This window comes from Sebastes fasciatus, chromosome 7 (genome assembly GCF_043250625.1).
Source record: "Sebastes fasciatus isolate fSebFas1 chromosome 7, fSebFas1.pri, whole genome shotgun sequence".
Classification (NCBI taxonomy): Eukaryota; Metazoa; Chordata; class Actinopteri; order Perciformes; family Sebastidae; genus Sebastes; species Sebastes fasciatus.
In genome coordinates, this window is record NC_133801.1 from 36,003,747 (window position 1) to 36,027,079 (window position 23,333).

The 23,333-nt window shown below is 40.3% G+C and overlaps 1 long non-coding RNA gene across 1 annotated transcript; it reads right to left on the reverse strand.

The window, feature by feature from the left end:
• Nucleotides 1–3,917: 3,917 nt before the first annotated feature.
• On the reverse strand, nt 3,918–5,056 carry LOC141770850 (uncharacterized). Its single transcript, XR_012594634.1, has 2 exons — nt 4,628–5,056; nt 3,918–4,538 (listed from the first exon to the last, which is right to left on the reverse strand). It is a non-coding gene; the product is annotated as an uncharacterized LOC141770850 (long non-coding RNA).
• Between the last annotated feature and the right edge of the window lie 18,277 nt (nt 5,057–23,333).

Sequence of the window (23,333 nt, forward strand, 5' to 3'; positions counted from 1 at the left end):
ATTAGTGAGGAAGGCAGAGGGATGAGAGCAAAGCCAAGGGTCCCATTGATCACACAGATGCATTATGGGATGGTAAGAGCAAGCTGGGACGGTAAAGTACCTTAATCTGCTGCTACATACAGGCAGCACAGCCTTGTTTGTCACAACTGCTGCACCTCTTCAAGCTGTTCTCAAGTAATGCACTTTAATTTGTATATAACTCACAAAATCAATTTGTATGTAATCCACATAATTGTGCACCAGGAAGTATAAAGAGCAACAAATGCTGCGTAGGGAGGACGTCGGGGTGGATGGGTGGTCAGAAAACACCAGACATTTGCCAAGGACATCGCTGTTTGAGTCCTGTGTGAAACCAGAAGTTAAAGTTGATGTATTTGTCACGTAATTCCGTACTTAAATTACGGCACTTCCAGAGTTATTTTAACCCAAACCACAATCTTTTCCTAAACCTAACTAAGTACATTTGTTGCCTAAACCTAACCAAGTTGTTTTCTGTAAAGCCTTAAGTTTATTTTGAAAAGACTGTATGCATGTAACGAGCTGAAATTGACACGTGCCGCTGGACATTCGTAGGAGAACGCACAAAAAATGGGGAATAACGTTTCGTAAAATATATATTGTATTTATACATGTTTACCATACGAACCGTTGTTTGAGGATTCATTGAACTCTTACTCTATGTATCACCTCAAATCTCAAAGCTGAAATATCATCACTATTCATCTGTATTCATTTTGGTATTTTATTTAGTTTTAGTCTTTGTTTCTTAAGAAAAATGTACATTAGTTTGAGTGATATTTTTGTCATTTGATTATTGCTTGTTTTAATTCCTGTTTAAGTTTTGACCAATCTGTTGCTGCATTAAAAAGGTTCACACCTGAATTGTCATTCCAATTAATTTTGAAGATTTGTTTGTCAAGTTGTTGGTGTACGATTAATTATTTTAATAATAAATAACAATTCAGTAAATTTATGTTACATGGTGTTAAGTCAAGCCTGTTGTTGCCTTACACATAAAAGAATGTATCGGCTCGGTATCGGCCGATACAAAGCCCAGGTCTCGCTATCAGTATCAAGACTGAAAAAGTGGGATCGGTGCATCCCGAACAAAAATGAAAGATATTTTCTAGTTTTGTCAGTGAAATTTCAGTCTCATTTTCATGGCACCTGTTTTACTCTTATGTTCTCTAAGCACTGTGAGGCTACAACTGTTGCCATCTTATTGTGCAACCCCTTAGTAAATATAACTGATTACCTAACTCTGTTGCTATTTGAACTGTTTGCACAGCGCTCACTCATTGTCACTGTTTCTCACTTGGCATCATGGCACCTACAGTATCTGTATTCTCCACTGCAGAGCAGAGGCTGGATTCGCTCACTTGTTCAACTAAAATATGATGAACTGCCTGGCTTTAGTTTGAGACAAGCAGTGAAAACATTAAAGCAATAATATTCCTCTAGCAAATGTAGAGTAAGATTTAGATGTTTGACAGCCAACATTAATCCTGCTCTCATTCCTGCAGATAGCCTGAACATGAAAATAACGTTAACTGAAAGTACAAGGTTAAAGGAATACATTTTGTGAAATATACTCATTTGCTTTTTAGCTGAGAATTAGGTGAGAAGATTGATGCCATTCTTTCATATCTGTATGGTGAATATGTAGCTGGAATCAGCAGCAGGTTACCTTAACACAGCACAAAGACTAGAAACAGCTAGAACATCTCAAGATGAAAATGCAGCTGCTTCATCTGAAAGTATGACCTAGTGCCTTGAGTTGAAAGTGAACAATGCCCTCCTACATTACTTGTGCTCTATAAAGCAGAAACCAAACAAAAAAAACATCCGACAGCTTGATTAATATGATTATGAGGGCGGCTGTGATCATATGATTATGAGGGCGGCTGTGGCTCAGAGGGTAGAGCAGGTTGTCCACCAATCGGAAGGTCGGTGGTTCGATCCCCGGCTGCTCCGGGTCACATGTCGATGTGTCCTTGAGCAAGACACTTAACCCCAAATTGCTCCCGGAGGCATAGCCATCGGTGTGTGAATGAGTATTTAGATTAAATCCTGATGGGCAAAGTTGGCACCTTAGTAGCCTCTGCCATCAGTGTATGAATGTGTGTGTGAATGGGTGAATACTGACATGTAGTGTAAAGCGCTTTGAGTGGTCAGAAGACTAGAAAAGCGCTATATAAGTCCAAGTCCAAGTCCAAGTCCATTACAAAATTTGTGTGGCTGCAGCTTTAGTGAGTCAGTGAAGGTCCAGAGAGAAGAGCGCCGTATTCTTGGCCAGACGAAATGAACACAAGAGCAACTAAGGGAAGCGATATTTCTTAAATCCTTGAACCCTTTCCAATAACACTGGATTCATGTGACCTTTTCTAGTCTGGGAATAGTTTGCCGAACGTTCACACGGATTAAGCACAAAATCATTAAAATGGCCATGATGGCAGACAGACTGGACACATCCGAATGAGAGCCAAATGTTATAGCACCTCATGGAGTGTGAAAGGTTAACAGGGGAAGGAGCAAAGAGAAACCTCAAGCCAGAAAACAAGGAGCGAGAAACGCATTCAGTGTTACACTCATATCACACTTGTAGTTCTGCATTTCTTATTATTTACATTTCTTATTATTTACATAAACAGGACAGTTTGCTGATCCATCTTTTATTACCAGATCAGACTATTAAATGAACATGATGATATTTCACAGGCAGCAGTATCACGTCCCACTAAACCCTCTACCGCTCATCTCATCTCATCCACCTGCCTCCTCCAATGGGAAGTGACTCTGTGCTCTTGCATCCTGTTTTCCTCGTGGTGAAGTCAGGGAGCAGGTCCAGATGGTGGCTCCATTAGTCAAAGCAGTGGAGCCGCCCTGGCAATGTAAATACCCATGTCACATGCCGAATAATTGATATGGATGATTACAAACTCGCTCTCATTCTCACTCATTGACTCCCAGGAAGAAGAACCAGGAAGTGTCAGTAAAAGATGCAAACTGGCTGCAGGTCAGTTTTTGAGTATTTCCCTGTAGCTTCCTCTTCAGCCCTGGAAACTGGGGTTAATACCAGTGTGCTGATCTGGACATCTTGCAGCAACACCATCTATTTCTCTAATAGCACAATTGACAAGTAGTTCAGTGCCAAGACTACAAACCTCAGCTGTATCCCAGTGTGAAGCAGATATCTTCATAAATGACCCGTTTATTTTAATGCAGAGGTAATTCATAGAAAGAGAAATGTGAGATGAAGGAAAAGGGATCATAATGTAAGTTAAAACGTTGGCCATTATTATTGCTTAACTGGAACTGAGCGACTGTATATGTATATTATCCGTTATTACTTCTCAGTCATGATAATGCTTGCACTGTTGTTATAATCAACATCATAAAGAGGCACACTGGGCACACAGTCAGGACTTAAAGGTCACCTATTATGCAAAATGCACTTTTCCATGTCTTTTAAACATCAATATCTGTCCCCAGTGTGTCTACAGGCCACCATAGTATCATAAAAGACCATCCTCTCTCTTTTTCTCCTCCTCCGTTTGTCCGGAAATGGGTGCAGAAAAAAAATTTGCTTTTTTCCTTGTATTCTGACGTCATTTGAGAAATGCAAGCCATGTAAGGGTTTCCTGGTCGAACCAGAGCAGAACCTTCAGTAGCTGACCCCGCCCCACAGCGCGTCACTGTCTCTCCTCCTCAACCGAAGTAGCTCCTACTGTTAGTCTGCAAGAACCAGCAGAACAGGCTTCATGTACTCCCATCATCTAAATATAACATGTTCTTTCACAAAGGCTTTATGTAATTACACTGTTTAAACAGATGATATTTATATATTATATATATTTGATGTCATGCATGTAGCAGAGTACAGGTAGTAAATAGTGACTTGTAAGCAACACAACACATTTCTGTTTCACAGTCAAACTTTATTTGAGTAGACAGATGACAATATTAATTATTCACAGCATTTGTAATCATCTCACCTGTTAGTTAGTTATGTTAACATGGTACAGGAGAAAGTCTTCAGCTCTGGTAAACTACAGTAAGCTAAGCTCCGGTGGTCTGTAGTCATGGTAACACAGAGACAGCTACTACTGTAAATAATATACCATTACTCTGATCTTCCATACATTCATCTTTTAGCAGAAATAATGAACTGACTACTGTTTCACATCTTCTATTTTCCACCCTGATGGTCGCTGTGTTTACACACCGTGTCATAGCGGTAGCATGTAGCTAACCCGTTAGCATGTAGCTACATGCTAACGGGTTAGCTACATGCTACCGGGTTAGCTCTGTATCTCCATGTAAACAGAGCTAACCCGTTAGCATGTAGCTACATGCTAACGGGTTAGCTACATGCTAACGGGTTAGCTCTGTATCTCCATGTAAACAGAGCTAACCCGTTAGCATGTAGCTACATGCTAACGGGTTAGCTCTGTATCTCCCATCTGCCCACAGCTGTCTGCTCTCAGCTGTCTGCTCTCCTCTGGGATGATTCTGTCGGTCATTTCTCACAGATGGATCTGTAAAGACAGACGTAAAACAGAGTGTATGTTTACGGTTTACAGAGTTGATGCATAAGGTAAACACTGAGCTAAATAGCATTATTTACCTGAGAGAAACCGTCAGGAAAACCTGGAATCTGGACCGCAGATGTTCATCATGTGTCGCCGATTTCTGATCAGATTCCTCCGGTAACGTGCGCTGGGTGAAGTTTCTGGTTTATAAACTTTAAAGTGGTTTATAAGCTCTATTCTAGCTCATCTCTCTCCACTCCTCTCTCTCCCTGCTCTCAGGCCGCGAGGGGGGCGGGGAGGGTGACGCTGTGTTGTTGAGGACGTTTGATTGACAGAAAACGCTGACCAATCAGAGCAGAGTGGGAGGAGACAGAGGCTACAGACACAGAAATCAGCACTTTTGGAAATGGGCTGAAACAGAGGTTATAGAGACATGCTGGAATGCATGATCTGATTGTTTTTTTGAAAAAAAAACTTCAGAGACATGGTTTGGAGGTGTCTGAGACCTATAATAACTAGTTTAAATGGAGTATAATATGTGACCTTTAAATATGCTCCACAAATGTATATAAAACTTCTAAACCGCCCAAACTGATGACTCATGCAACTGTAAATGAATGGACCTATATTAAATGCAGTTCATATTTTAAACAAAGACTGTAGTTTATTATCAGGAGGGATGCAGCTCTCCATTCCTATTTCACAGGACAACAAAACAGATGCTAAGAACCATAAACATTAACTTACTGCTGAAGCCTGTTTATTTGAGACACTCAATCATGATATTGATTCTAGATGTGACCGAAGCTCCCCTTGTATGGAGGACGAACCGTGCCAAAATGAAAAAGAAATGAATAAATAAATAAATGACTCAATAAATATATAAATATATCATTAAATGCAGCAAAAATAATATTACAAATAAATTTAGCCATTAATTAATTGATAAAATATGACAAATTGGTATTTCTGTTTTAATTTGCTTCTTTGTAGAAATTACCTTATTTATTTATTCTTCTGTTTAATTTTCCCTTTTATTTATTTATGTATTTATTTATAATCATTTTTCAATATATTTATTTTTTCCTTTATTATTTATTTATTTATTTTCGAATGTATTATTTATTTATTTATTTTTGCATTTATTATTTATTTATTTTATAGTTATTTTTAAATGTTTGTATTTATTTATGCATTTATTTATTTATTTATGCACGATTTTCCCTATGCATTTTGCCCCTTATTTATTACCCCAAACTTATTTATTTCTCCATTATTTTCTTCGTACATTTCTTTACACTTTTCTTGATTTATTTTATGCCTCGTCATGCAAATGAGGGGGCTGTCACTCAGCCTGTGTGCAGATCCGTACCTGTGTGGTACTGCTGACTGTACAACAATTTGCCCCTAGGGGATAATAATTCAATTCTCTAATTTAAAGTCAAAAATAAACTTGAATTCTTCTCACTTGTTTTGTAAGGAAATATAAATTCAATTCAATTCAATTTATTTTTGTATAGCGTCAAATCACAACAGAAGTTATCTCAAGATGCTTTATATATTGAGCAGGTCTATGACCGTACACCATAGTTTAGAGACCCAACATGATCCACCAAGCGTGCTGTGGCCAGGAACAACTCCCCGATTAGTGGGAAGAAACCTGGAACAGAACCGGGTGCAGGGCGGGCGGCCATCTGCCGAGACCGGCTGGGGAGAGAGAGAGAGAGAGAGAGAGAGAGAGAGAGAGAGAGAGAGAGAGAGAGAGAGAGAGAGAGAGAGAGAGAGAGAGAGAAGCAGCCACAATAATAGCCCAGCAGCTGTAATAACTAATACAAGTAGGACTAATAACACAAAACCAATAGTAGTGGATGTAAAAGAGTGATAATACAACTATCAGAATTGATATCATTGGGTCGTGATGTGATCAGACGGGCTTTCAGTCCACCATACATCTGGCTAGCTCGCCAGCACTGTCCAGCATCTCTCCTCAGTACGTCCATGTATGTTGGTGTTGGACGTCCCTGTGATCGAAGCCCGTGTGTTGGTTCCCACAGCATCAGCATGCTTGCTGGGAGTTCTTGATGTCTTTGGCAGTGACCGAGAAGTCTCATTCTCCAAGCTGCCACTTTGTCATTTAGTCTTGGTAGTCCCTCATTAGCCTTGGTAGTCCCTCGTACAGACGGAATTAATTAATGATGGTAGCAGTTGGTGTCAAGCAGGCAGCAGACGCGGCAGCAGATGCAGCCACAATCCAGGTGACATCCAGATCCAGGTGAAACCCCGCTCCAAATGTACCCCTACTCCAGGTATAACCTCGCTCCAGGTATAACCTCGCTCCAGGTGTGACCCCGCTCCATGGTTACCTGTGAGACAAGGAGGCACAAGGACTCCCGGGAAGGAGTGAAGTTAGTAACAATGAATGGGACATGAATATATACAGAAAGAGAGAGGAGCTCAGTGTGTCATAGGAATAGTCTAGGCCTATAGCAGCTTAACTAGGGGCTGGTCAAAGACAGTCCTAACTATAAGCATTATCAAAGAGGAAAGTCTTTAGCCTACTCTTAAATGTGGAGAGGGTGTCTGCCTCCCGGACTGAAACTGGGAGCTGGTTCCACAGAAGAGGAGCTTGATAGTTGAATGCTCTGGCTCCCATTCTACTTTTGGAGACTCTAGGAACCTCAAGTAACCCTGCTGCATTCTGGGAGCGCAGTGCTCTGGTGGGGTAATAGGGTACTATGAGCTCTTTAAGATATGATGGGGCCTGACCGTTTAGCGCTCTGTAGGTGAGGAGGACGATTTTAAATTCTATTCTTGATTTTACAGGGAGCCAGTGCAGAGAAGCTAATACAGGAGTAATATGATCTCTTTTTCTAGTTCTTGTCAGTACACGTGCTGCAGCATTCTGGATCAACTGGAGAGTCTTAAGAGACTTATTGGAGCAGCCTGATAATAAGGAGTTGCAGTAATCTAGTCTAGAGGTAACAAATGCATGGACTAATTTTTCTGCATCATTTTGACACAGGATGTGCCTGATCTTCGCAATGTTACGTAGATGAAAGAATGCAGTCCTTGAGGTTTGTTTAATGTGAGAGTTAAAGGACATATCCTGATCGAAGATAACTCCCAGATTCCTTACAGTGGTGCTGGAGGCCAGGGCAATGCCATCTAAAGTAACTATATCATTAGATCATTTGTTTCGGAGGCGTTCAGGGCCAAGTACAATAACTTCAATTTTGTCTGAGTTTAACATCAGGAATATCAGGAAATTGCAGGTCATCCAGGTTTTTATGTCCTTAAGGCATGCTTGAAGTTTAGTTAACTGGTTTGTTTCGTCTGGCTTGATCGATAGATATAATTGGGTATCATCTGCATAACAATGAAAGTTTATGGAGTGTTTTCTAATAACATGGCCTAAGGGAAGCATATATAAGGTGAATAGAATCGGTCCAAGTACAGAACCCTGTGGAACTCCGTGACTAACTTTGGCGTGCATGGAGGACTCATCGTTAACATGTACAAACTGAGATCGATCTGATAAATAGGACTTAAACCAACTTAGTGCAGTTCCTTTAATGCCAATTAAATGTTCCAGTCTCTGTAATAGGATAAGAGGTGCTTACTAAGGGTAAAACTTCTTTAAGCAGTCTAGTTGGGATGGGGTCTAGGAGACAGGTAGATGGTTTAGATCAGGGGTGCCCAATACGTCGATCGCGATCTACCGGTCGATCGCAAAGGTAGTGTGGGTAGATCGCATGGCATTAAAAAAAAATTTTAAAAAAAAAATTTAAAAATAGACGTCAGCCTATCAGAGCAGATTGAGAACTGTCTGTCAGAGTTTGACAGACGCTTTCAAGACTTTATTTTACTGGAGCCAGTCGCTACATTCATGTGCTACCCTTTTCGGGAAGATGCTGAGGCTGATTCACTCGCATCAAAAATTGCAACACTGTTTCACCTGAACTCATCTGGAGTGGAGGATGAGATTTTGACACTACAAGCTGACATTCAGCTTAAGTCCAGGGCTCATGGACAGTTCTGGAACTTACTCACAGAGGAAAAGTACCCCAACATGAGGAAATGTGCTACCTCCTTGACTGCATTATTCGGCTCCACTTATTTATGCGAGTCAGCCTTTTCCCACATGAAGATTATTAAGTCCAAATACCGTTCCACCTTGACTGATGATCATTTGGAAGTGTGCTTGAGGCTGGCTATCAGCAGCTACTGTCCGGACTATGCATCCCTGGCTGATTCCATTCAGTGCAAGTCATCAGAGTAAGGTAATGACAAAAAATGTACAGAGTTATATTGTACAATATGGGTTCATACAGTTATGCAAGGTACACCAACATATATTGTACATATAAAGAATACTCAATATATTTATAAATAAATATATGTTTTGCATTTTTATAGTAGGTAGATCATTTTGACTTGGTCATTTTATAAGTAGCTCGCATGCTGAAAAAGTGTGTGCACCCCTGGTTTAGATGAAGAGATCAGTGAAGTCAGTTTGTGGAGATCGATAGGAGAAAAGCAGTCTAAATATATATCAGGTTGTACAGCTGTTTCTAAGGTTCCTATAGTTTGAGGATGAATTGGTACCAGTTGACGGTAGGAGGTGATTAATTTTGTCTCTAATAGTTATGATTTTATCATTAAAGAAACTCATGAAGTCACTACTACTGAGGGTTGTAGGAATACATGGCTCAATAGAGCTGTGGCTCTCTGTCAGCCTGGCTACAGTGCTGAACAGAAACCTGGGGTTGTTCTTATTTTTCTCTATTAATGATGAGTAATGAGCTGCTCTGGCATCACGCAGAGCCTTCCTATATGTTTTAAGACTATCTTGCCAGACTAAATGAGATTCTTCCTGTTTGGTGGAACGCCATATCCTTTCCAGTTTCCTTCGTGCTTGCTTTAGTTTGCGTGTTTGAGGGTTATACCATGGAGCTGACTTCCTTTGTTTAATTAACTTCTTTTTTAGAGGGGCAACAGAATCAAGTGTGACTCGCAGTGAGTCTGTAGCACTATCTACAAGATGATCAATTTGGGTGGGGCTAAAGTTAACATACGAGCCCTTTGTTATATTGAGACATGGTATTGAATTTAATGCTGATGGAATCACTTCCTTAAATTTAGCCACAACACTATCGGATAGACATCTAGTGTACACACTTTTGTCTGATGGTGTATAGTCTAGTAATAAGAATTCAAAAGTGATTAAATAATGGTCTGATAAAAGAGAGTTCTGTGGAAAAACAATTAAATGTTCAATTTCAACGTCATATGACATAACAAGGTCGAGGGTGTGGTTAAAGCGGTGAGTGGGTTTATGCATGACCCATCATGATGTTAAGTGTGTATCTCACTCAGACAGTTGAAGCTAGCACTAGGCTAACCTGGAAAGTTGAATGAAGGGGGCCCTCCAGTAGGAAAATAAATAAAAGGACTTTGTTGGCATTTACAGCAATATTTGGAGTAACCCCGCAGGAACTTCTCAAAGATATAAATCCTACGACCGTTAGTTTGTGGATTAAAGAATCATTGAACTTGACACTTGAGAAAAACAGATCCCAGTTATCCCAGTTTCACACAATAGATAAAGAGAGGGAGAAACGGCTCCATCCACTTGAAAAGGTGTTGAATATATTAGACTATTGTCTTCTGTTGCTACTATTTTGTTTATTATAACTGCAAACATTAAAAAACAAATGTGAACTAAGCCATTATTGGCCAGCTGTTACATTAACAACATTAAACTCCAGATGCCACATGTCCACTTGCTCAGCAAACACCAAACTGGGAACAGCTGTCAAATTTAATACACTCCAAATGATCAGTATTCAAAATAATCATTCCTAATAATCTTAAATTGCTATAATAAAGATCCATTTCTATTCAGACCACCAAACAACCAGATTTATTTGTCAAGGTTGAGTCCTTTGTGAGTACATACTTTGTGAATACAACCTTAGTATTCAACAAACATATAAACATTCAGAAAATGCCAGAGAAACTGTTGCCATTAGCAACTACCGCCGATTTTCCCACAACGCATGGGGTCAGTGACCAGTACATAACATAAAAGCCTATACACTGTACTTTTCATTCATGCAAACTGAAGATTGCTCATCAGACTCTGAAACCAGCCGCACACAATTATGCAGGCTTTCTGACAGTATTCAACCCATTTCAAATTCAAATCAATGCTTGATGCTTCTGCCAAATATGTTGATGAAATACTTAGCCAAGATAATTCTGCTTACAGTGATGGATGCTTGCCAGCTTTCACCCACCTCTTTCACCGAGTACGCACTACACATGTTTATGCAAAGCCTTTTAACTTTCAGTCATGTCGGTTTCTGCTTCCCTGTTGGTCATACTGTATACTCCTTCTGTTTACTGTTATTTCTCTATTGCATGATTGTATATGTCTGTTGTGTTATGTTTATTAAATTGTCAGTTATTTTACTTTGTGCTTTTGTTGATTCTTTGTATAATATTGCAATTTAAATGAATAATTGACAGCTATTTAACAGCTTCAGATGATTTACTTTTTGGTTTTGGGCACACCATGGTAACATTTTGTAAATACAAATTGAGCTTAAAATAAAACATCCAGGACATTTTCGAAAATGTGGTAAGTGAAAAGAAATCTATTTAAAAAGACATGTTCACGCTTTAGTTGGAATATATTGGGCACGACTTCTCTGTGCAGAAGTTTTTAATCTTGGGTCAAATGGTTGTTTTATGAAGCATGAAAATAGGCTGTTTATTTAAGCTAAATGACATGCATTTCCATTTTAAGTTCTTATCATTTAACAGCTAAAATCCAGCGATCCTGCATATTCCTGATGTATTGAGGACAAGGGGCTATTAATCCCAACAGAACCTGTCGAGATAAAGTAGAGCTCTGGTGGATTGTGTAGAGCGCCCCTAAAACTACAGATTTATTGTCATGGCAATGATTACACCCCATGAATCTCTACATTACTTCCAAAGTCACTTTATTTAGTTTTTACCAGCTTTTCTTATTTAGATTAATGAAAATTCATCTGCTTTTCATCCGGCATTAAGAATAGAACTGAACAAGTTATTTACAGCAGAACAGTAGAACTCCATCACTGACTGGTTTCAGATGCTGTTAGACAATCCGACAAGCATTATGTCAGAAGCATACTGAGGCCTTAGATTGGGTTGGCATTTGCATTTTGGCTTGGAAAACATAACAAAACATTGAATTCAAGAATAAAAAGGGTTGCTTAGTTGTATGTTGAAATATTACAGAAATATACTTTATGATGTACAAATCTCCTTAAAAAAGATGCCCTGTGGAGTTTTCTTGTGAACAAAACAGAGCAAAACAGGGACCCGCTCATAGAAATACTGCTTCATAGCGCTACTAGAGGTCAAAAACTCCACAGAGAACCTTTAAAGGTGCAGTGTGTAGGAAGGGTCGGCATCTAGCAGTGAGGTTGCAGATTGAAACCAAATGAAATTTCTCCCTGTGTGCCAAGCATGTAGGAGAACTACAGTGGCCGACGTGAAAATGTGAAGATCCAGTGTTTGGTTTGTCTGTTCTGAGCTACTGTAGAAACATGGTGGCCGGCTCCGTGAAGAGGACCCGCTCCATATGTAGATACAACAGCTGACTCTAAGGTAACAAAAACACAACCATTCTTATTTTCAGGTGATTATACACTGAAGAAAACATACTTATTAATATTATATTCCATTTCTGCCAATAGATCCCCCTAAATGTTACACACTGTTCCTTTAAAGGGACTGTTCGTAAGAATCAGAAATGTCTTGTTAACAGCGACACCTGTGTCCGTTAAATCAAAGAAAGTCAGCGCCCTGTTGCTCGCGCTTGTGCTCGCTCTACATAGACATGAACGAGCATCGCTCAAAACAGTGAGGAGACACACGTCAGCTAAAAGCACAATATCACTCTATATTTCAGCTGTTTGGCAGTAATGTTAGCTGACCAGACGAAGGTCTCTCCATGAATCACTGCTGATCCTAGTGTTGGCTTTTCCTGCCTCAGCCTCCCGACCGCGGCCGGAGGGAACAGGGGAGACACCGGAGTTTTGGTCGGAGACGATAACATTTCTCTCTGCGGAGCCCCGTCACTTCACAAGACACGGGAAACCTCTGTTGGTCTGGAGGAGCTGTAGCAGTTATTTCTGCACAAACGTCCACTGTACATTCACTAGATATTCTCAGAGCTAAACTAACTCTTCTGCAGTGTGGAGTGAGCAGCATGCATGTGAGTTGGAGCGAAATGGCGAGAACGAGCGCGGTGTGTGAGTGAAGGCAGGCAGAGGAGCAGAGGAGCAGAGTACAGCAGAGACTCCGGTCCTGGAGACCAAAGCTACAGTCTCTCCCGCGTCTTCCGACCGCGGCCAACACTGTTTTATCAGACGGGCTTCACTAGATACAACCTAGAGGTTTTGGTGCTTCCGTGTAGTTTGTGTTGGAGTCTGAGTCTGAACAGCGTAGCCACACGCGAGCGTGCATGGGACACCGACCCGGATTGATTTATACGTGTAAGAAGTTACAAACAGTCCCTTTAAGTCAGAGTAAAAAGTGGTTGTTGAAAATGTGTGCAGTGTAAAAGGTGATAAATAGGCAAATGACAGACTTCAAACTCAATTCTTCTAATTGAATGAAAAACAAAAAGTAAAGCCAGACTTATTACTCCTACTCTTGTACTCTCAGCTGACTGAAGGTTCCTCATGAATCCCTTTACATTCAGCCAGTCTCTGATAAAATGCCAACAAAGAGCCAACAAAATATACTTGAGGATGTACTGAAATGTACCTGTACCTTTAAATGTTGAGCCTCCTGCACTTGTATGTAGTGTAGTGTGGTGTTTGATGAAAGGAGCGGTCTGATTTGCCCTTTTCAAGAATGTGACTAGCAATCCCTCTGCATGACCCCAGCTTAGAAAGATCCCTGGACTGGGATTTGTTACCTTGGATACCTGAGCACACATATTAGATCCACTTCCTGCTGTATATATTCAGTGTTACGCACCATGTAGTGAAGGATCGGTGTTGTCTCTGCAGCTAGAAGCCATTGTTCCAGCTGTTGTATAATCATCCATGAATATATTTATCTGTGCATCATTATGCTGCTTCAAATGAGATGATTTAGATGAGTCTTAACCCATCTACAGCCTTCTGTAGCTGTGATCAAACTAAGTAGTCACAGTGGTGAGGTATTGTGTACCTCGGGTCAGGATGAGCTCAGAGTCTCCATCTGAATCCACGCTGCTCATCTCTGATACCTCTCACACTCAATGACTCCATCAAAGGCCTGACAAAATACAGACAGGCCCCTCTCCATCACTCTCTGCTGTGGTGAAATGAGCTCTTGGTTCTGCTTGTTCAAGGCGAAGGGCCTTCATGGGCAGTGATGGGACACAACAGCCAGCCTGTCCCCAGAAACAAATGGTTCGCAACACACCTCATTTTCTTGTCTTTTTTAGTATTATTGAGATTTCTTACACATAAGACAGCCATCAATCATTGTCAGCGCTGCATATATTTTCTTTAAGACTGTCAGCTTCACTGTCCAAACTAGTTGGTAGTCCAGTGATAAGATTCCTAAAATGTTAATGATTACTGGAGACTGTCCTTCCAAGAGAAACGCCAGCATCAGACATTCAAGTGACAAAGCCCTCTAGCGGCCGGAGGAATGATGACTCTTGTCTGTGTCGAGCAAAGAAGAAAATTGTGTGACGATGTTATACAACAAAATGTCCAACTTTCACACAGGAGACTACCGACTTTCTTTCAAATATGACTATCATATTTCTCTAAACTTAAAGCTGCAATAATCAATACTATTATATTTACAGTAGATTCACATGATTACTTATAAGTGACAATTTGGATTTACTCTCAGTGTTTGCTTCTGCACCTTCAACACCTCTACAGCACATATGCCACACATCAATACACACTCTATTGTTCATTTTATGTTGACCATAGTTTAATAAATGATGTTTGGTTTTATGTATAACCTAGCGTGGACTCCCTTTTTGTCACATTCCCTGAGCAAGTTTGTGAAACCATGTCTTTTTCAGCTACAGCGAGCAGCTGTTTTGAGCATTTATAACGTAAAAGACGACTGTAGGGTACCAAACAGCAGATATAAAATTAGCGATTAGCATAGCGGAGCATTTAGCAGCTAAAGAGACAGATATTGCCCTCAGGAGGTGGTGGAGACCAAAAACAGAGGTAAGATGAGAGTGAATATTAGACTTACATTCATCAGGTGTACACAAACACAACTTCAAATGAATGATAAGTTGCTCCGTAGCTGGATGTGTGAATAAGCAACTGTTTGCTGACGAGTTCACCATACCATCTTTAAAGGTAATATGTCAGTGTTGTGTTCACAGCTTGGTTCCGCTTCAGGTTTAACTAGGTGGTTATTATTAGGGCTGTGTATTGGCAAGAATTTGGCGATACGTATCATGATACAGGGGTAATGATTCAATATGTTTCAATATATTTCAATGCGATATATTGTGATACTATTAGCAAGGCGATATATATTGCAATTTTTTTAAATCTAATTTTAGGAAAACTGTTACAGTATAATGTATAGTATACACCACTATATGTATACAATCTGAGTAAAGAAAAGTCACTATGTGAAATGGCTACTATGGGGACTGACTTCATTACACATGAATACAATTGGACTCAGGGGATCCAGTCTCAGCTTTACAGTGATACCCAATTTCTGAAATTCTAAGACTGTTTAGGGACCCCAGTATACAGAAATATTCAAATACACCATTTTAGAATAGGCAAAAATCCCACATTTGTACTGCATGCAAAAAACTGCATGAATTAGCATAAAGTGGGAATGTCTGTAAAGGGGAGACTTGTGGTTATTACCCACATTGAACCCATTTTCATTCACATATATTGAGGTCAGAGGTCAAGGGACCCCTTTGAAAATGGCCATGCCAGTTTTTCCTCGCCAAAATTTAGCGTAACCTTCACTCTGGCTTTAACACTGAGCCTGCTGCAACCTCCAAAAGACAGAATAGCGGCCAGGTCGGCAGGCGGACCGTCGGATTTTTAAGAGGTTCATTCAAAGTCGATACAGCATTTGAGACTTGATTCAGTATCGCAAAACATATTATTGCAGTACTCACATGTATCGATATTTTCTTACCATGTACTTCTTTAACCCAAACCACGATTTTTCGTTTTCCAAACCAAGTCATTTTTGTGCCTAAACCTAATCAAGCCTTAACCAACTAAAACAGCTGCGTCAGATCAGAAAACTAATTTATATTTGCAACAATTGGTAATGGTTTAGGAAGGCTCTGACAAGGCATGTCATCTTGCCAATAGGGGCATCAGATCAGAGGACTCGTTATGTCCTTACTGTCAAAATTTGGAGGACTGGTAACTGTCACAGAATGTAATGTCCCATTAGATTAGATTACATTATGCTCATTCGTCAAAAGCCATCTCTTTTCATCTCTTTCTTTCAGCTTTTGACTACTAAACTGGAAGTTTATGCAAGATATTGATGCTTCCCAAATATATACCAAGGCTTCACTCTGTTGCTCTGCACCTAGAAGCTCTCAAACATCTTTACTCTAACTCAGTAAAGATTTTTCCCTGGACTGAAGCACTTACGTTATTTGGTTTGTTTGTTGTATTGTGTGCATGCTTGAGCAACCAACCGGGAAATAAATCAGCTCCTGCTGTTGTCCAGAGAATAGATTATCAAGATTTTGCCTGAAAGATGAGACCATCTCTCGCTCCAACAGGATTACCTAGCCATACCAGCTCAATACTGCAACGAAGCACAGAGACCTCAAATATACTGATGGTGCACTTAGCCGCTCATTTTTGTGGAGGAAAATGTAAAATCCACTAATGTTTACATACCCAATTACAATAGCCACAACTCCAGGCAGCCACACAAACTGAGAAGTGTGACGTTAATTGCCATTTAAATGGGCTCTTTTGCCTGCTAAATTGTTAGACTGCTTATATTCTCTTTAACAAGATTGGTAGTTTGGAAAAGGAGAAATGATTCCACGGTGAGATGCTGCTGAGAAAGAAAAGGGCACAATTAGTTTCCCGATCAATTTGCCAGGAAGAGGAGGGGGAAATCGATACCCTGATTATGCAGGACGTCATCCGCTTACATTGAGATCAAGGCATCAATGATCTAAGCTGAAGCAACCGGGGATCCATCTATACATGATCCATAAGTCATGTGTGGAGGAGAGGACAATGAGACACGCTGACACATATACAAAGGGATGAATTGCAACATGATATGTAAATAGAGACAAGTTCTCTTTACCCCAGAGCCTATGAAATGATGCAGGCTTTTATTATCTCATTTGTAATCAATAATGTGGAACTTCTCTGTGGAGGCACTTAGAGGTGTCCTCTGGGAGTTTACATGTTTGAAAAGCAAACAGGGAAAAGAGGGAGTGGTCAGGTTTTATCTAAACGGGTTAGTGGGAGGATGAAAAGGCGGCTGGTTATAGTGATGAGTTCAAAATGCTAATACGTCTGTCCAGAAAATATGTGGCATTGCCAAGTTCACACCCGGTTTCAGCTATGCTATGTGTGAACGCCACACAACACTAACATTTACACTTGCTGTTGCAGAAAAGAGCAAGCAATCAAAGTCAGTGACAGACATTCAAATATTTATGAGCTTCAAGAAACCCCATCCTTTTCTGCTTTGAGGTCAAAGGATTAAGATGGAGCCTTAAGATGTTGCTCATATCTCTGGTCTGTTGCTTTAGCCTTTGTAACTCATATGTATGGCATTCAGAATGATAAGAAAGGGAGCACAATAAAACTATGAACACACTGCTTGTGCTTTTTTAAAACGCTACATACCACAGTGAAAACCATTCACTGCCTCCTGAATGGAGTATCTGAAATCGAGTGAGTCCTCTTGGTGTGAATTATGGAGTGTGCCTGAATGGGACACATTGTTTTGTCCCTTTACGGAGAATGGGAAGCAGCAGACACATAAGTAAGTGAGATGAAAGAGCGGTGCACCTGGCAGGTCCACGCTCTAACATCTTTGATCCGCTGAGGCAAACATCAAAGACTCTGTTGGGGGCTTTGTGCGGACGCCAGCCCGCCAAGCACTCACCGCTATAAGCACCAATCCTGCAGCGTAAAGTGCAGCTCAACAAGAGGGGAGGCTTAAGGAAGATGGTTTTTCAGCGGCCGAAATTACAACAATTGTGCAGTCTCTCTAAAGCGAAAGTAACTCAGACGTGATCAATCCCGTGATAATAGGAGTGACGCTTCACTGCAATTACTGTCAGAGGAAGTGTTTGTGGGAATATAAAATACCCATCAAGTGTGTGCGATGTGTTTACAGTTTTCTGGAGGCCTACAAACAAACAAATGGACCAATAAATGAGTATTACAGGGCACTCATATCCACGTGGACTCAGTGTGATGAGTCCTGATCAGTCTCCACATGACTGCACGTGTCGAGGCTAAGTGATACCCAACCTTTTAGGTTTAGAGTGAAGCAATGCCTACTCATTACCTCGTTACATATTGCATGTCTTTGAGTTACAGTATATGCAGTTCAAGCAGAGTTATGTTCCAGTAGTTTTATCAGATTTAAAAAAAATCATTTATAGAGTGTTGAAGTAAAACTTTCCAGTATTTAAAAAAATATATATATATTTTAGAAAAGTCAGAAAAGATAAACATTTTGAGTGGGTTTTTTTCTTATCCTGGCAATCATAAGAAAAAGAACCCTTCCCCCCCCCAACCCTTTGGGAGTTCCTGACCCTCAGGTTTTGACCCACTGGTCTAAGTGGGGATTCAGACCGAGTTTCTTCAAAGCTTCTTCACAACTACCAGACAACAGCTCTGCCATCTATGCTACAGTGACAAGTTTCATTTCATTTACCTCTCTCTGCTGGAAAGAGCAACTGGAGACCATGTTGTGATGGGATCACACCACCAGCAACGCCACATCGGGCCCCCATCTTCGAACACAGCCTTCATTTTGATCTCAACTACTCACCTGTAAAGTTTCATGACTGCATCTCACATGGTTGGGATGTTATCGCGTTGACAAAATCTGTCCACTGACAGACCTTTAAACACATGGCTCAAAACCGCTGCTACAGTAGTTGTCTCCCGGACTACATTTTGCCATAATGACACACACACACACACACACACACACACAGACTTGCGGGTGGCAAAAATGTGTAAAGTTACAGATCTTTCTCACCATGAGCTGATATTGAAGGAAGTTATCTAAGTGCTTTTGTTTGCAAACTTGAAGTGGTTGTATAGTATACAACTGATGAACACTGTTTAAATGATATAGATCCATCCATTATATGTATCCACTTATCCCACTCAGGGTCTGGGGTGCTGGAGCCGATCCCAGCTGACATGAGTCGGGGTACACCATGGACAGGCTGCCACACTGTCACAGGGCTGACACATAGAGACAGACAACCGTTCACACTCACACTCACAATTTAGAGTCAACATTTAACCTAACCTGCCAGAGAACCCGGATTGAACCCATGCGAACATGGGGAGAACATGCAAACTCCACACAGAAGGGCCCCAAGCCGGGTTTGGACCTGCGATCTGCAAGGCGACAATCGATATCTATATGTCAATAAATAGATATATAGATAGAGATATATAGATATAGATAGATAACAAATTGTCTTTTTTTCTTAAGACAAAGGTTTTCTATTTGAACTCACTGATCATAATTAAAGCATCAGTAGGCCAGATTGGAGCGAATATGATTAAAAAAGTGATTTCTATAAAACAGTCACTATATCGTGACAGTAGTGCATGAGACAGGTAATCTGAAAAAAAATCATGCTCCTCTGTGTCTTCTGGTGTCCTCCGGTGTCCTCCGGTGCTCCTAATGGCATCTGCAAGATTTCACAGACTGGAGGAAAACAAGCAGTCAGAGCTGATCTGAGGTCTGCTGTCCATCTGCTGTCTATGAGAGCCGGCTGTCAATCACTCGTGAACTCCGACCAAACGGTCAAACTAGGCAGAACTGATCAAATATGAATCAATATTCTGTTACGTTAATGTCTATTTCTCTCCTCACATGTTCTCAGAATCATCTTGTAGTGCACGGTTAGCTGTAAAAAAAGAAAGTTTGTGACGCTGCCGCCATTATGAAATCACGTGAAGACACGCCAAGTTCCAGTCACATGACCGGAGCACAGCCAATAGGAACGCTATCTATCTGAAATGACCTGTGATTGGTCAAAGTCTCCTGTCACAGCTAGATGTTCTAAAGTCTGAAAACAGAGCCATGAGGAGGAGCAGAAGTCTAGTTATCTCTCAGAACACTTGAATTACAATATGCTGAAAGGTTATTATGGGATTTTTGCCCAATGATGCCAAAAATATTCTGCCTACTGCCACTTCAAGTGAATGAGTTTCCAAAGTAGCTGGTATCTACAGAGGGAGCCTTTTAATAAGGAACTTCACCTCCAATACTGCCCAATGGAGGAAGATCGGGCAGCTAGCAGGTGACAATCTCCTCAACTGTGAGATTGTTGAGAAGAGTGCTGCTGATAACAGCACAGAAGACTTGAAAAGGCTAAAGAAGCACTAGACACAAAGAAAGCCAGTGGACATAGCTGTTAGTCAGAGAGAAGGTAAAATTAGCACCCGAGAGGGAGCGGAGGAAGACGTTGGGAGTGTGCTCTTACAGTAAAACCAGTTCAAACAGGACACGTTTGAAAGCTTCTGCAGTGCAGAATAGTAAATTACAGTTCATCTAACAACTAGTGAAGTTGCAGATGTACCTGGAGCAGAATGAGCCTTTTATTGTGTAGTGAGCAGCTGTCCATATGAGGTAGACAGATGCTGTTTACCAAAATAAATACATACCGTAATGTTCGCAAGAAAATGAAATAATTAGATCATGAACTGAGTAGATTGGCAAGATGTTTTACAAGAGATGTAAGCAGTCCAGATTTTTACAATAGCGATAATGACTCACAAAAAGATAATTAAATTCAGTTTTAAAGTTCTCAAATTTGAATTGTCGAAGGCATCTCCCAGCAAGTGTCCATTTATCCTAAAATAACATTCTCATAAATCCTTGAGAATACGGTTTGCTTTCATTAACACTGTTAGTATCTCTGCAGCTATTTATGTGATTAACATGACCACTGAGCAGATAACAAAGGTTCTACCTGAAATTTATCTGCCATGTTCTATTTAATCGATTTGCTTGGTTCTGTTCAATTTGTTTGTAATTTTGCATTGTTTTCCCATCAGTGTGATTTAATTAGCTGTGGGAGAACAGGAAGCTGGTTCATTCAGGGAGCGGCTGGTATACTGGCAGTGTTGGGGGAGTAGTTTGACTAGATGTAATTAAACTAGTAAATTTGCATTTGATTTTACAGTCCTCTGGTGGCGTTTCAACTAAATTCAAATTTAAATTGTGTTAATATTTTTCATCTTTGTTGGCACTGGAAGCATTGTGAAACACTACCACTACAGCTTCTGCCAATGAATAAATGACAGATTTATTCCGCTGATTGTTTCACTAGATGTATCATGTATATATACAGTAGTACATACAGTAGGCATATGTATGTATAGAGAAAAACGATGCTTGAGTGACTCTGTGGGTCATCGGCTGATGGATGCTGATGGATGCTGATAAAGACAGGCAGACCCCTGAACCAATCAAGGATGGCTTAGATGATAGGTAAGAGCACAATCAATACAGTGTTGTGTGATAAACAGACATAATCTATAACCTGGTCAGTCAAAATGTGGTCAAACGTCCTGCAAAAAATGCTGCAAAAATGTCATCAGACCAAGAAGGCCAATCTCATGATACATACATCAGTGTCCAACTTAAGTTAACATTGTCCAGCTGTTACTCCGTTATGTCCTTCTTCCAAAACAGAAAGAGATAGAAAGAGTTTTCATTCAAACAGAGTTATGTACACAAGGCCAAATTGCTAGATCAGCGACCTGTTTTAACCGAATACTCTCTGGTCTCGCCCAGCTAAAAACACAAATCCGTCAGCAAGTTAGTGTGTCGTTCACTACCGAGTCCGTTTGTAACCAGCACCGACAGCGTTATCTTCACTTCACCTGTCTCTCCTCTGCACCGCTTCCTGTGTGTGGAGAGGCTAAGCCGGTGAAACTCGGTGAAACACGAGCAGAGGATAGATCGTTTGAAATTTTAGTAGCGGCGCTCATAATTCTACAGCTGCGCAATATACTGTAGGGGAAACACTGCATTGCAAATGTTGGCAGCTCGTGTGCGTCTACACTAAAGCCCGGGCCACACAGCGCGCTTCATGCTCGCGTGACGGCAACGTCGCGTGTTGTTTTTTATTTCGGCGTCCATGTTAACAGGTTAGAGTGGACACACTGCCCGCATGAGACGCACGTCAGATGCGCGTCAGACGCACGTCAGACGTGCGTCTATTTTATAGAATAGAAGGCTCGCCTATTTTTCACGCTTGCCGCTTACCTCTCGGCTGCGTCTCCCAGCAGCAACAGACAGTGAAGGTGATCTATTGACAGTATATGAGCAAGATTACTACAGTTTCCATGTCTAGACATCTGTAGAATATGTCACTGACCATCAATATTTTACACTTCCTATCTAGATTTCAAAATAAAAGTCCTCTAGCGTTTTTAGTGCACAGAATCATTCATTCATTAACACAATGCTTTTATTCTGAAATACTCTAAATAAAGCAGTTGTCTGCTTGCAGGTTTCCATCAAGTTAATATAGTACAGGCTTTTAATTATGTAAACACTGTAGTAGTCATAGCAGAAACCCTACATATGCTATACATATAATAGACTGGGTTAATAGGTTATAAGAACATCAGGTGATAGTTGGCAGTATTTTTCCGATGCGCTCTCTCTCTTGCTCTCTCTCTCTCTCTCTCTCTCAACAAACACCAAGTAACTTTATTGTTCTTTCTTTTAGAGGTGTTATTTAATTTTTTTAAAGATATTTAATAATAATTTTCGTTTTCTAAAGGTTAACAAATAACGAAACTGTTTATTTTGCTTTGTTTTATAATAATAAAAACACTTTACTTATATTTATCATTCTGAAATACTTCAGGTGTTTTTCTCCATCAAGGCGCAGTTCAGCAACAAGGTGGTGAAAAGCTCCAAGTTGCCTGAGATGTCGGAACATCAGCATTTATAATGTAAATTGCTGTCCCGCCCCAGATGTAAATTAAGTCGTTTTCGATAAAAGCCGCAACCTGGAATGCTGTAGAACAGGAACCCGAAACCCCCTGGAAATGTTGTTTAAAACTGTGCCAGTCAAAGTGAAGAGGGATTGCTGTAGGCTCTCTCTTACTACTAATGTATTTATTTATTTTTTTGTATTAATATATAGCCCACAGAAATCCCTCTTCACTGTCAATGAAGAGGGATTTATATATATATATATATATATATATATATATATATATATATAGCCCATAGAAATCCCTCCTCATTGTCAGTGAAGAGGGATTTATATATATATAAATCCCTCTTCACTGACAGAAAAGAGGGATTTATATGGGCTATATATTAATATTTATGTATGAATTTATTTGCTTGTTTTTAATAATATTTACAAATTACCACACAGTTCTTACCCTTTTTTGTCTTAAATAAATATAAATCACATTTATTATGAAGTTAAATGGCCATTAAAAGGCAAACTCTATGTAGAAAGAAAGGGCTGTCAGCAACAGCAAAAACACAGCTGACAGGTAGCTCCGG